Source organism: Carcharodon carcharias, chromosome 19, assembly GCF_017639515.1.
Source record: "Carcharodon carcharias isolate sCarCar2 chromosome 19, sCarCar2.pri, whole genome shotgun sequence".
NCBI lineage: Eukaryota > Metazoa > Chordata > Chondrichthyes > Lamniformes > Lamnidae > Carcharodon > Carcharodon carcharias.
The window spans coordinates 73574971-73588492 of NC_054485.1; the positions used below are offsets into that span (position 1 = coordinate 73574971).

Consider the following 13522-nt stretch of genomic DNA (forward strand, 5'->3'; position numbering starts at 1 on the left):
TAGTGGCATTAAGGTAAGAAAGCAGAATGTGATAATAGCAGGACAAGGGTAAGTACTCTGGAAAGAACAACATGAACAAGTGACAGATGACCCTTGTGGGGCTGGGGTGGGAGGAGGGGATGGTGGTGGGGAAGAAAGATCAGAATTGGATAAAAAGTGGGGATAAAACAATGAATAAAAATAAGTGGATAAAAAATATAAAAATTAAAAAATAGAAATGAACATTGAAAAAAGGGAGTAAAAACAGGGGTGAGGATAGAAGAGAGAGTTCATGATCTGAAGTTGCTGAACTCATTGTTACGTCTGGAAGGCTGTAAAGTGCCTAATCGAAAGATGAGGTGCTATTCCTCCAGTTTGCTTTGAGCTTCACTGGAACATTGCAGCAGGCCAATGATGGACATGAGAGTATGATGGAGTGTTGAAATGGCAAGCGTCAGGAAGGTCTGGGTCATGCTTGCAGACAGACGGAAGGTGTTCCAGTATGCGTTTTGTCTCCAATGTCAGGGAGACTGCATTGGGAGAAACCTCCCGACACTTCTGACACTTTCTTTCCTTGACTTCTCTGTCTCCATTTCTGGTGATAGACTATCCACCAATATTCATTACAAGCCCACCGACTCTCACAGCTACCTCGACTACAGCTCCTCACACCCTGCTTCCTGTAAGGACTCCATCCCATTCTCTCAGTTCCTTTGCCTCCATTGCATCTGTTCCGATGACGCCACTTTCCAAAACGGCACTTCTGACCTGTCTTCCTTCACCGAGTTTCCCCCCCCCATTGTGGTTGCCAGGGCCCTCAACCGTGTCTGACCCATCTCCCATGCCTCTGCCCTCACACCTTCCTCTCCCTCCTAGAATCATTACAGGGTCCCCCTTGTCCTCACTTTTCACCTCACCAGCCTCCGCATTCAAAGAATCATCCTCCGCCATTTCCACCAACTCCAGCATGATGCCACCACCAAACTCATCTTCCCTTCACAACCCCCCTTTGTTCGCATTCCGTAGGGACTGTTCCCTCCGGGACACCCTGATCCACTCCTTCATCACCCCCAGCACCTCATCACCACCTCCCCACCCCCCATGACACCTTCCCAGGCAATCACAGATTGTGCAACACCTGCCCCTTTACCTCCTCCCTCCTCACTGTCCAAGGCCCCAAATACTCCTTTCAGATGAAGCAGCGCTTTACTTGCACCTCCTTCAATTTGGTCTACTGCATTCGCTGCTCCCAATGTGGTGGTCTGAACATTGGAGAGACCAAATGTAGACTGGGTGGCTGCTTTGCGGAACACCTTCGGTCTGTCTGTAAGCATGACCCAGACCTTGCTGGCGCTTGCCATTTCAACACTCCATCCTGCTCTCATGCCCACATGTCCATCCTTGGTCTGCTGCAATGTTCCAGTGAAGCCCAAAGCAAATCGGAGGAACAGCACCTCATCTTATGATTAGGCACTTTAGAGCTTTCCGGGCTTAACATTGAGTTCAGCAACTTCAGACCATGAACTCTATCCTCTATCTTCACCCCCTTTTTCAATATTAATTTTTACTTTTTATGCATTTTTGATCCACTTATTTTTATTTTTCATTTTATTCATTTATTCATTGTTTTATCCCCCACCTTTGTCCTATTTTTTATATTTTTTCCCTTCCCCCTTCCAACCCACCCCTACAAGGGCCATCTGTCACTCGTTCATGTTGTTCTTTTCAGAGTACTTACTCTTGTCCTGCTATTATCACATTCCACTTTCTTACCTTAATGCCACCATCAGCACCTCCTTTATCTCTTACCACTGCCATTATGTCCTTTTGTTCATGACACCTTTGTCAATCTCTTCTTTGCCCCCATCTATCACTGGCCTTCTATCCAGCTTCACCTGCCCCCCACCCCCCCTAACACACACACACACACACACAAACAGTATAAATTTCATCACCTTTTTACTTCTCTTTACCTCCGGAGAAGAGTCATACAGACTTGAAACGTAAACTCTGTTTCTCTCTCCACAGATGCTGTTAGACCTGCTGTGTTTTTCCAACTTTATTTGTTTTTGTTTCAGGAAACTCATGTTGCTCCAGAAATATTTGGGAATTGGCTATGAGAAACATCAGTCAGAGAGCCTACCCACTCTGCACATTCTCTCCTCTTCCACAGCTGTTTCACTTCCTGTCAGGTCTGAAAACCAATTGAGGAGATGGTGAGTGAAGGAACAGAATTTATTATAATTACATCACATAATATCCACACTAATGTTCAGGCAGTCTGACTGTCCTGTGGGGAATCAGGTGTGGAAATGTCCCTTATGCTGTGTGAGAAGATTCAGTTGAGTTTCTGTGTGTGTTGGGAACTGGCTATTATCCTGTGGACTGTGAATGGTCAGTTCTGTCTGTGTGTTGGAAGCTGGATGTTTCCTGTATTTTCAAAACTCTCAAGGAAACCAGCTCCAACTGCCTAATGGGCACAGAAAGAGGGGGCACAGGACATGGGTTGTCATGCTGTGATTGCAGGAATGACTTGGGGAATGACTCTATGCTTGGGGAACGACTATGACTTGGAGATTGACTGTGATTGGGGGAGGACTGTGACTCGGAGATTGACTCTGATTGGGGGAGGACTGTGAGTCGGAGATTTACTCTGTGACTGGAGGAGTGACTGTTGACTCAGAGATTTACTCTGACTTGAGGAATGCCTGTCATTCAGTGATTGATTCTGTGACTGGGCAGAATTTTCCCATCCTGCTCATGGTGGGTGCAAGTGGAGGATCTAACGGTAACCAAAAAAAAATGTAATCCTGCCAATGTGTAAACGTTTATCCTGATGGCAGGTTAATGGCGGGTCAGGTATCCCGCTGACCAGTGGCGTGAACACCATTTCCTTTCATTACCATCTCATGAATGCTCATTAAGTCTGCTGCTTGCTGGAATCATGTGTCATCTTCCAATCAAGCAGGAAATTGCTCCAGTCTGAACCACATTTGAAAAAGGGTGGCATGCAGCGGTTGGACCTCACTTAGCCCACGACTTCAAGCTGAGTGCAACACAAATAGCTGACCTGTCCAGTCTTGTGATGCCAGTGGAATGCCACACTGCTGGCAGTGTCAGGTTGGACTGCTCCCGGTGGATGTCTCTATAGTCACAAGAACATCACTGTTCACCGGGACTCAGACAGGGCTCAACATTCAGCCAGAGACCAGCATTTCGACTGGAGTAAAAGGGATAACGGACACTTGGGGGGCAAAGGGACAGGAAGGCATTAAAAGGGCCTGGGAGAGAGGGCATGATGGAAGGCAGAGGGGCAGGAAGGCTTTGCAAGGGGATGGAGGAGGGAAACAAGGGAAGGCAGAGGGGAGACCAAGGCCAGGGGTGGGGGAGTTGGTGGGGAAGCTGGAGCCCGACAAGGGATACTGAAACACTGACAAACATGAGGTTGGATGGGAAACGACATGAATAAATGGATGCACGCAGACTCTGGAATAGGAAAAGAAGTGGGGGTGCGTATGTGTATTAATTTGTTGTTTGGCAACAGATGAGGCACATAAGGGATGGGTCACACTGAGACTCATGAAGGAGAGAGTGGGTGGGAAAGGAGACAGTGTAGTGCTCAGTCATGAGGGCAGTGGGAAACTCATTGAAAATCATTGTCCTTGATCTATTAGTTACAAGTGTGACAAGTTTTCTGGATGGTGCCCAATTGGAATCGACCTAATTCACCAGTAATTGGTTTTAACTTTTGGGTTCGACTGAGGCTTTAAACCAACAGGATAAGACAAGAATGTTCAAGTAGCAACTTCAAAGAAATTTTATTTAAAGAGAAAAATAAATTGATACAGATTTGTAACATAGAATTATGAAGTTATATTATATTATATAAGAATTAGTTAAGTCGAAATATATAAGAATCATACAATTAAACTTTCACATTTTTAATACATAGAGCATGTGTCTGTAATTACAATCATTTGATGTCTTTTTCCTTCACTAGATTAATTTTTATCACTATAACTCAAACGAAAACAAAGACATACTTATCAGATCCAAAAGACCTCTGTAACTTTCGATGGGGTGATCAATTCTACGGAAATGTGTATCTCCTTCCACCTTTTGAATAAGTATCCTTCAATCAGAATATGCTAAACTAACAGTGTCCCTGGAGGTGGGATTTTTAACCCCCAGGGAAAGTTCAAGACCCTCCCTCCCCATGTGTTAATGTGATCTTGTCACCCTTTGATTGGCTTTAACTTAATTAGTCTTGGCCTTTGTGTGTAATTAATCTTGATGATAGAATAATTAACTTTTCAATATGTTACCTTAATCTGATTTCAAACATAGAACATTTTTACAAACTTTTGGTTTCTAAATTTTCTTCTAAACTGCTTTAACGCATTCTTTTCAATCATTTTTAGTTTAATTTATATAAGAAGCCTTTATATTAATTTTTAACATAAAATCCCTTTAAGAACGTACCTAGTATTTACTCGTGTAAGTTTGAAAACCAACCAAAACTACTAATTAATTAATAATTCCTCAATTATAATTGTAACTGAGGCTCAATCTTAATTTTTGGGCTCGAGTCCAACTATTCATATGAGCTGATGGATCAAGGTCATTGATAGTGGTCCTTATCTGTTACCAGAGCTACATACATACTGGTGCAGATCATTGTCTTTAAACTGTAGGTGTAATCGTATTGATGTAGATAAATTCTAGAAGGCTGACCTTCCTTCCATCGTAAGTGGCAAGTAACAATCACGCCACACAAGTGCCAGGCAATGACCAAGTGGAACAAGAGAGAATCTAACCATTGACGTTCAATGGAATTACCATCTCTGAAACCCCACTATCAACATCCTGGGGGATACCATTGACCAGAAATTGAACTGGACTAGCCGTATAAGTACTGCGGCTACAAGAGCAGATCAGAGGTTAGGAATTGTGTGATGAGTAACTCATCTCCTGACTCCCCAAACCTTGTCCACAATCTACAGGGCACAAGCCAGGAGTGTAATGGAATACTCCCCACTTGCTTGGATGAATACAGCTACCACAACAATGAAGAAGCTCAACCATCCAGGACAAAGTAGTCCACTTGATTAGCACCCTATCCACAAACATTCGCTTCTTCCACCATCGACGCACAAAATGTACCATCTACAAGATGCACTGCAGGAATTCACCAAGGCTCCTTCATCAGCACCTTCCAAACCCATGATCACTACCATCTGGAAGGACAAGGGCAGCAGATCCATGGGAACACCATCACCTGGTAGTTCTAACGGGGCTTTATGCACCTGCTTGGTTGTCTGCCCCTTCTGATGGAATTAGACCATATTCACGCAAGCCATGCATTCTGGGTAGAATGGCCGCCATTATCCCCATGGAACAACTTAGAAACCGGCCATTCGACTCTTTGCACGTCCAGCCGATTAGTTGCTGCCCCTTCCTCATAAACTGCAGTTTTTTTATTTTTCAGGTGTTGATGTGATTCCCTGTTGAAAGTGGGAATATTGCTCAGTGTCAATTTCTCTCTGATTTACGCTCTTCTGATCTGACTTGGAATATTTTACTGTATTAAGGTGCTATATAAATGTCAATAATTGGTAGCTACAAGGAGCTGAGATAGAGATCAGCCATGATCTAACTGAATGGTGGAACTTTCTGGAGGGGCTCCTCCTGTTCCTATTGTCACACAGGTAGATTGGGCACATGAATCTCATATTGGAGCAAAATTGTTGACTGTAGAATTGAACCCAGCCAGAGTCAGTAACTTCTGGGGAGGAGAGGGACAGTAACTAGTCAGTGTAAAACTTAACCCAGTCAACGTCGGCAACTTATGGGGATGAGAGGGACGGTAACCTGTGAGTGTAAAACTCAACCCACTCAGAGTCAGCATCTTCTGGGGTGGGAGAAAAATTGACCAAAAAGAAATATCTTGCAGATTCTGTGATGGGTTTGGATTTCAGCACAGGGGGGAGGGAGAGTGTGTGGGATAGAGATTCACAGCACTGGGTGTACAAGAGAGGAAAGAATGTTCCAGAGAAACTAGATTTGTCTGTTCTGAGCTTCTAGCCTTTGTAGCAAAAATAATGTTTAATAATTAATTTTTAACCCAGTTATGTTTGATAATCAAGCAATCAAATTATTAATCTAATAACAATCTTATATTCTATTTAATTGTAATCAATGTCACACTCTGTTCCCATGTGACTGCATCTTTGTCTGTGAAGATGTAGCTGTAGCTGTATTCCTTTCTGACAGGTGTAACATACCACATAGTCTAGGCCCATGTGCAAAACTATGGTTCTGTGGTTCAATTACAGTTATTTCTGTGTAGACAATCAAGGTTGAATAGTCCGGTGCCTGAGCTGGGACCGGACACAATCTCCCTGACTATTAAAACTGGCCATTGAAACTGCTCTGTGACATCATTCCTGGCCACTGTGTAATTGTCCTTTGTGATTTCACTTGGAGACAGGTTTCTGCCCCTGGTTACGCCCCATCAGTGTGATGTCACCCTGGGAGTTTGGATTTCAGTGTCGATGTGATGCCAGGTACGTAGGCTGTACATCCCAGCGACTGGCTGATTGAATCAAACAACATGCTCCTTTGGCTGTTCATAATAGGCAGATGGGATTCAACCAGCCCGGGCTTACAAAACCCAAAAGAAAATGTTTACTGTCAGATGTGATTCTGCGATTAGATAGCACTTGCTGAACAATCCTGAGTGTGCTAATAGCAACTGTCAGGTAAGGTATGGCATACTCATAATTTAAAATATGGACCTTATTCAATATGGACATTGAACAGAGAAGCTGTTCAAATATTTGGTTAGAAAGAAGGTCACTGTTTCCACAAAATGTCCACTGACCATCAGGCGACACTACTGTGTGGATTCCAGAACCCAGTCAGGGAATTGACTCTCTGTCTCACAAAGAGAAAGGATTGTGTCTGTCAACAGTGGCAGCCTGAGTGAAGCAGCAGCTTCTAGAACAATCTGAGCAGAATCAGTGTCAGTTTAAAAAAATATAAAAGCCATTAAACTGCCGTTCTGACCGCAGCCTCTGAAGCTTCAGGACACAGTAAGAAGGAGCCACATTCTACAGACAAACCAAGGAGCAGATGACTCTCCACATGAACATCAACACACACAAGAACTGACTCCATCAATTAAAGAAATTACCAGAAACCAACTTCATTCCTTCAAGAGGATTCCTACAAACCTCCTGTACCCCGGCAGTTGAAATCCCTCAATTCTCCTCCCACCCCCACCCCCCAATTCCCCCCACCACCTTAAACCAGCTTATATTTCACCCCTCTCCTATTTTTACTTAGTTCTGTTGAAGGGTCATGAGGACTCGAAACGTCAACTTTGTTCTTCTCCGCCGATGCTGCCAGACCTGCTGAGTTTTTCCAGGTATTTCTGTTTTTGTGTTGAAATCCCTTAATTGATCCTTTGACTAAATAAGAACTTTCATTAGAGCTGCAACTTTGAACATCAGGCAAGTGATATTTGAACAATTCCCTTTTTTATAATTGTAACACTATCTTTTACCCCTGTACTTGTCTAGAGTGTTAATATGAGTGAATGTGTGAGTGGGTGAAGTAGTATCCATTTTTGGGCTTTTAGTTTTATTGTTTAAAAATAAACAATCATCTTCCTTTCCTAAAAGAAAGAATTCCTGAATGTCTGCTGCAATTCTTGATGACACACTCATGTACCATTCCTATTCTTTAACTTCATTGATCACGGGCAGTTTGAAAAGGGAACAGAAATTGTCAGCAGTTTCCCTTCCAACCTGACCATGACACTGCACTAACTACAACTTTAAGATAATCAGTCAAACACGTAATGTGGCTCATTTATACCTGCTACAAGTGCCATACTTTCATACGGAGGGACTCTTCTCTGCAAACATAAGGAATATGTTAAAGTCTTGCACCATTTTTGAATTACCCAGAATGTTAGGGAGCCAATATTTCCCCATGTATTCTCCATGGCAACGTCTTGACCAACCAGAGTTGACCTGCCAACCAATCAGTGCCCTTCTCTCCTATAGTATGAATTGTGATCATTTGAAATTTGGCATTCTTGCATTTGTCCTGAATTTAAGATGAAAAGCTTCGCAACATGTCTCTCTTTTCAGCAATCTGGAAATATTCTCTGTCATGTTCGTGCCCACAGGCAGTGTGTGTGACAAGATGGAAACCTTACAGGTGGGAAGCTTGCTTCACAAGGCTGAAGCCTATGAAAACAGGTAGGTATATTGAGGGAGAGAGAGAGAGAGATCGTGTAAGTGAATCCCAATACTTGGGGTGGAAGGAGTTGGTTCATGATTTCTGGAGTTGTGGCTGGGAGGCACAGGGAGATAGTGTGCAGGGGAGGAAATGGTGGTTGGGTAAGAGAAGACATCACTGATTGTGAGGACAGGGAGCAGTTTATACTAGGTAGTTTTTTTGGGCCTGGAGCAAACATTCCTTCTCCTCCCCTGATCCACAAGCAGTGCTGTAAAGACAATCACCTCATGGATTCAATTCTTCTCACCACTTAGCCAAACCTTTGACCTGGGAAACCCGGACATTCTTTCCCACAGCTGTTGCTGCAGCAATCGGAGGGACTTCCCAGCCTGCCCCAGGAAAGTTCCCTGATGGCAGGAATGCATTCGGGAGCCAGCCCAAGGAAGATCCACCCCCCCCAATATTCCCAGCTTTCCCAGTTCCAAGCCCTCCAACACCGGGCCGGTAAAATTTAGCCCAACGTGTCAGCCTCCAGGCCCATCTCAGCTCCACTCCTGGGGCTTGAGTTGCCTTTGTGACCAAAGCTGAGGCCAGGTCTCAGTGGGAGCCCCTCCCTGCAGCTGTGTTCTTGGAGCCCTGAGAGACGACATGACTGGATTTCACACAGCCTGCTGGGAATGAAGGAAATGGCCTCTTGGTCATGATAAGGATGACAACTCATTAACATGTCATTCTAAGTTATAAATATGTAAATAGGAGAGTTTGACATTGGAAGTTCCTCCAAGCACCGTTGTCCCTTTCTAGCCATAGGTTTCTGGTGCTCTACTGCTGGATGAAACACTAGAGTACAGCAAATTTCATTCCTTTTGAGATACAAACACCTCTTGTTCCCAATATTCTCCTGCGATCAGTCCCTGTCCACTCCCGTCCTACTTTATCATTTCCTTGTGGAATGTTGGGAATATTGGGATTTCCCACCTTTATCCCTTCAATTTCTTTATTTCAGCTCATCTTTAAACAGCTGGATTGTCCAACAGATATTCATGTATTTCCTGCCAGCACATTTCCAGGAGTGTACAAGAGACAAGAGAGTGACAGCAAAGAGGTCGGACATGTCCACTCACACTCATCACCATCCATCTTGTCCACACCTCTTGCTGTGCTGGTCAGATGGGGAAGTGCTGGTCAAATGGGGAAATGCTGGATTTCCCCTGAAATTGAGATACCGGCAGGTTTGTTGCATCAGAGAATCACTCGGAGTGAAAGATGATGAAGGAAAGGATCAGAAAATGTAAAGCTTTGAGGAACTGGATTCTGAACAAAATGAGGCTCCTCACTCAATCCAGAACACGAGGCCTGTTCCAAAGGAATTGGAAAGCAAACAGCATGAAGAGAACTAGCACAGAAATATTGAATAACAGGAAGATGTGAATTGTAGACATGAGATGAAATTTGACCCTGCAGGAAGGAAGGAAGGAAGATGTCAATCTGTAATAACTGGGACATTGAAGCTCGAATGTGCTGAGTCATGGACTGAATAGAATGATCACTTTTCCCACTCTTATATGATCTACTTTCCCACTGCTGTTTATGGAGTGGCTCGGCCCCATTGGATGGGTTTACAGTGAATCTCAGCATTTGTTCCTGAGACCCAATTTGTTGAAATTTAGTTGATGATCACATTCCCTCTCCAGAGGCGGGTGGCACAGAGCAGACCAATGTACGGACACTGGTCAACGCTGAATCACTGAGCTCATTTGTAGAGATTATTTTCTCCTCTTATACCTCACCCAGAGCTCGATGGAGACACAAGGGACAACTCCTGGTCCCTTCAGTCACCATTCCAGTAAATGCTGAGCCTGATGGGGGAACCGAGGCCCTGTCCCTCTGAAGTACTTTGATGACATCTCCATAGCCGTGGAAAGCTTCATCTGACTGATGGAGAATCCAGTCTCTGGCACTTCATGAGTGGGAGGACGATGCCCTCAAATGGACCAACACTGCCCTTGTGTCTGTTTCTCTCACCAGCAGCAGGACATCCCTTTCTAATCTCCTGGATCAAAAACCAGGCTGACCTTACTGATTCCTGGGATTCCTTTCCTTAGTTTCCAGACTTCCCTGCATTCTGTTGTGAAGCCAGGTGCAGGCTCCAGACCCAGTGGAAGCAGAGTGGGATTGAGGGGCAGGGCAATTTGTTGGGACAAACCTCAGGAACTGAGGAATAAGGTGAATGTGGGGAATTTTGGGAGGTTTGTTCAGTGAAATATCCAAGAGAATCTTTGGGTTCTTGAGGAAATGTACATCTGAGAGGGAGTGATCTTAGTCACATTGCGCAAGGGAGGATTTACTGACAAGCTATTGGATAGACACTTTCTGCAGTTCACTAACGTGGTGGTGGAGAGGCATGAGGGAGGGGCTGGAGGTTGGGAAGTGGGTGGTTTGAGTCGGGGAAGGGAAGTTATGATGGGGTGGGGGGGAAAGATGGGGTTTGGAAAAGAAGGGGAAGGGGTGGGGAGGAGAGGGGAAGTGGGGAGAGCTGAGCCCCCCATGCCGTGAGGCTGGCCCCCGTGTGGAGGGCTGGCTGGGCCCCTGTGTTGTGACGCTGGCCCCCCATGCAGAGTGCTGGGCCCTGTGCTGCATGCTAGCTGGACCCCCATGTTAAGGGCTGGGCTCCTGTGCTGAGAACTGGGACCCTGGGCTGAATGCTGGGCACGTGCTGCAAGCCGGGCCCATGAGCTGTGAGCCCAGCCCCTGAGCTGCAAGCCCAGCCACTGTACATTGTGCTGCACTGTATCCACATGGTGCAAGCTGCCCACCACACCCCCTGGCCTCCCCCCACCGCCCATGAGTGCTGAGTGCCAGGCAGAACACCGGGCTGCGAGCCAGTTGCCCAGGCTGCGAGCGGGCCTGGCCCCTGTGCAGTCAGCTGCCCCCCAACCACCATGCTGCGTGTTGGGACTCCGTGCTGTGAGCCAGGCTGGGTCAGGCCTCCATGCTGCTTGCAGGAGTTCGACAGAAACGGTACACAGTACAGGAGGTTTACAGACCTTGGAAAATGTTATTTAAGTAGTTTAATAGAAGAATGTAAGATTTGATATTATACTTGTGGAGAGATGTAGAGTAAAGGGTTAATGGTCAAGTTAATGAGACCATGATGATATAAATGATGTAACTGTGACATCAATAGTCAGATGACCAAGAGGCTCCAAGAGAGCTTGGTACAGAATAGTCTGTATCCTGAATACCAGGTGCTTACCCTGAGGTCTTTGTAAATGGTTCTTAATAAACTGTTTGAAGTGAAACTATATCGATTATCTCAAGTCTGTCAAGCAAAATCTCATCAAGGTACGGTAAAACCAGAAAGTATAGGAATAGTAAAACCTCACTAAAGCTCAGCAATCGCATCAAAACAACTCCCTTTCCTCCTTTGCTGAAGGGACTGACTCCTCAGTTAGAGACTGTTCCACAGTGAGTGCCAGTCGGCTATTCCCCTGTGTGGGGGATCAGATGCAAGTCCTTTCTTTTTCCTCACTTGACTGTCACACACCCTCTGTTTCCAGCAGGGACACTGGATAGTGACAGAGCAGACAATGTGGCTACTTTCTTACCCCACCCTGACCCCCATCTTCCCAGCAGCCGTGAAACTTCAGGTTTATCCTGGGAAATTGGATACACTGCACTCACTCAGACTGAACATCCCAAATTCAGTTATCAGCCACAGCGCTGGCCAAAACTATCAAATCCAAGCTCAGTGGGAAAAGCCGAGGCCTTCAGCTAAAATCTTTAAAGAAGGCATTAAAAGAGTTTTCAATAAATATGTCTCCAGGTATGGCAGCCGAATTGTTCTGGTGCTGGATTAACAATCCAGAGATTGAGAGTTGAAATCCAACCACGGAAAGTTACAAACATAGAATTACAGTGCAGAAACAGGCCATTCAGCTCAATTGGTTGATGCTGGTGTTTCTACTTCATACGACCCTCCTCTCACTCCTCTTCATCTCACCCTGTCAGCAGATCCTTCTGTTCCTTTCTCCCTCATGTGCTTATCTAGTTTCCCCTTAAAAACATCAATGCTATCCATCTCAACCACCCCATGTTGAGAAATGGAATTTAATAAATGTTGGAATTTTTGATCAGAATCAAAATAAAAATATAGAAACTTTCAAGTTGTCCTAAAAACCCAAATATTGTCCTTCTGAGATGAGAACCTGCTACAGCTGCCTTGTCTAGTCTACATGTAACTCCAGTCCCACACAACATGGCTGACTCTGAACTGCCCTTTGAAGTGGCCGAGCAAACAATGATAAACAATCACTATAAAGTTCAATAATAAGAGGAAAATTAGATCTGGACAATCCTGACATTGTGTCAGAACAAAATTGTGATCTCAGCCCAGTGAAATCTGCAAAGTCTCTCTTACTAAGGTCTGAGGACGTATCCAAATGAGGAGAGCTGCCCCACAGACTGGTCAAGTAGCAGTGATACTCACTGAATCGTATCATTCTGGAAACATCCCAGACTCCTCCGTCACCATCCCTGGCTATGTCCCATCCCACTGGCAGATGGGGAAGTCTCAATATTGACTCCATGGAGTCTCATGGCTTCAGGTCAAACAAGTTGAAGGAAAACTACCACTCCCCTCCCAAATGATGAATGAGTACTTCACCATGATAATCATCACTAGGGAAGGAGACTAAGGACAGATCCCAAAACTGGGTATGCATGAGGTGCAGTGAGCCATCAGCAGCAGCAGGATTATATTCCACCACAATCTTACAGCCCGGCACAGCCCTCATTCCATGATTATCATCCAACCAACAGATACATGTCAGGAGCAGCATTTAGGAGTCCAGACTTGAACCTAGTGAACATATTACAGAGGACTACATGCAGGCTAAACAGCAAGAGTAGCAGGTAATAAACAGAGCTAAACAGTCCAACAAGCAACAGATCAGAGCAAAGCTCTGTGGTCCTACCACATCTTGTCGAGAATTGTGGACAACCAATCAAGTAACAGGAGAAGCAGCTCAATGATCACCTCCATTCTCAACCATGTTGGAGCCCAGCACGAATGTAAGACACAATCATGGAAAGTTTATGGCACAGAAAGAGGCCACTTGTCCCATTGCGTATGCACTAGCTGAAAAACAAGCCACCCAGCCAAATCCCACTTTCTAACATTTGGTCTATAGGCCTGCAGGTTACGGTATTTGAGTTGCATATCCAAGCAATTTTTAAATGGGTTGAGGGTTTCTGCCTCTACTACCCTTTCAGGCAGTGAGTTCCAGACCTC

General features: G+C 45.0%; 1 protein-coding gene across 1 annotated transcript in view; it reads left to right on the forward strand.

Moving 5' to 3' along the window:
• LOC121291937 (zinc finger protein 91-like) overlaps positions 1–13522 on the forward strand; it is a 299051-nt gene that overhangs the window by 46757 nt on the left and 238772 nt on the right. The window lies entirely within an intron of this gene.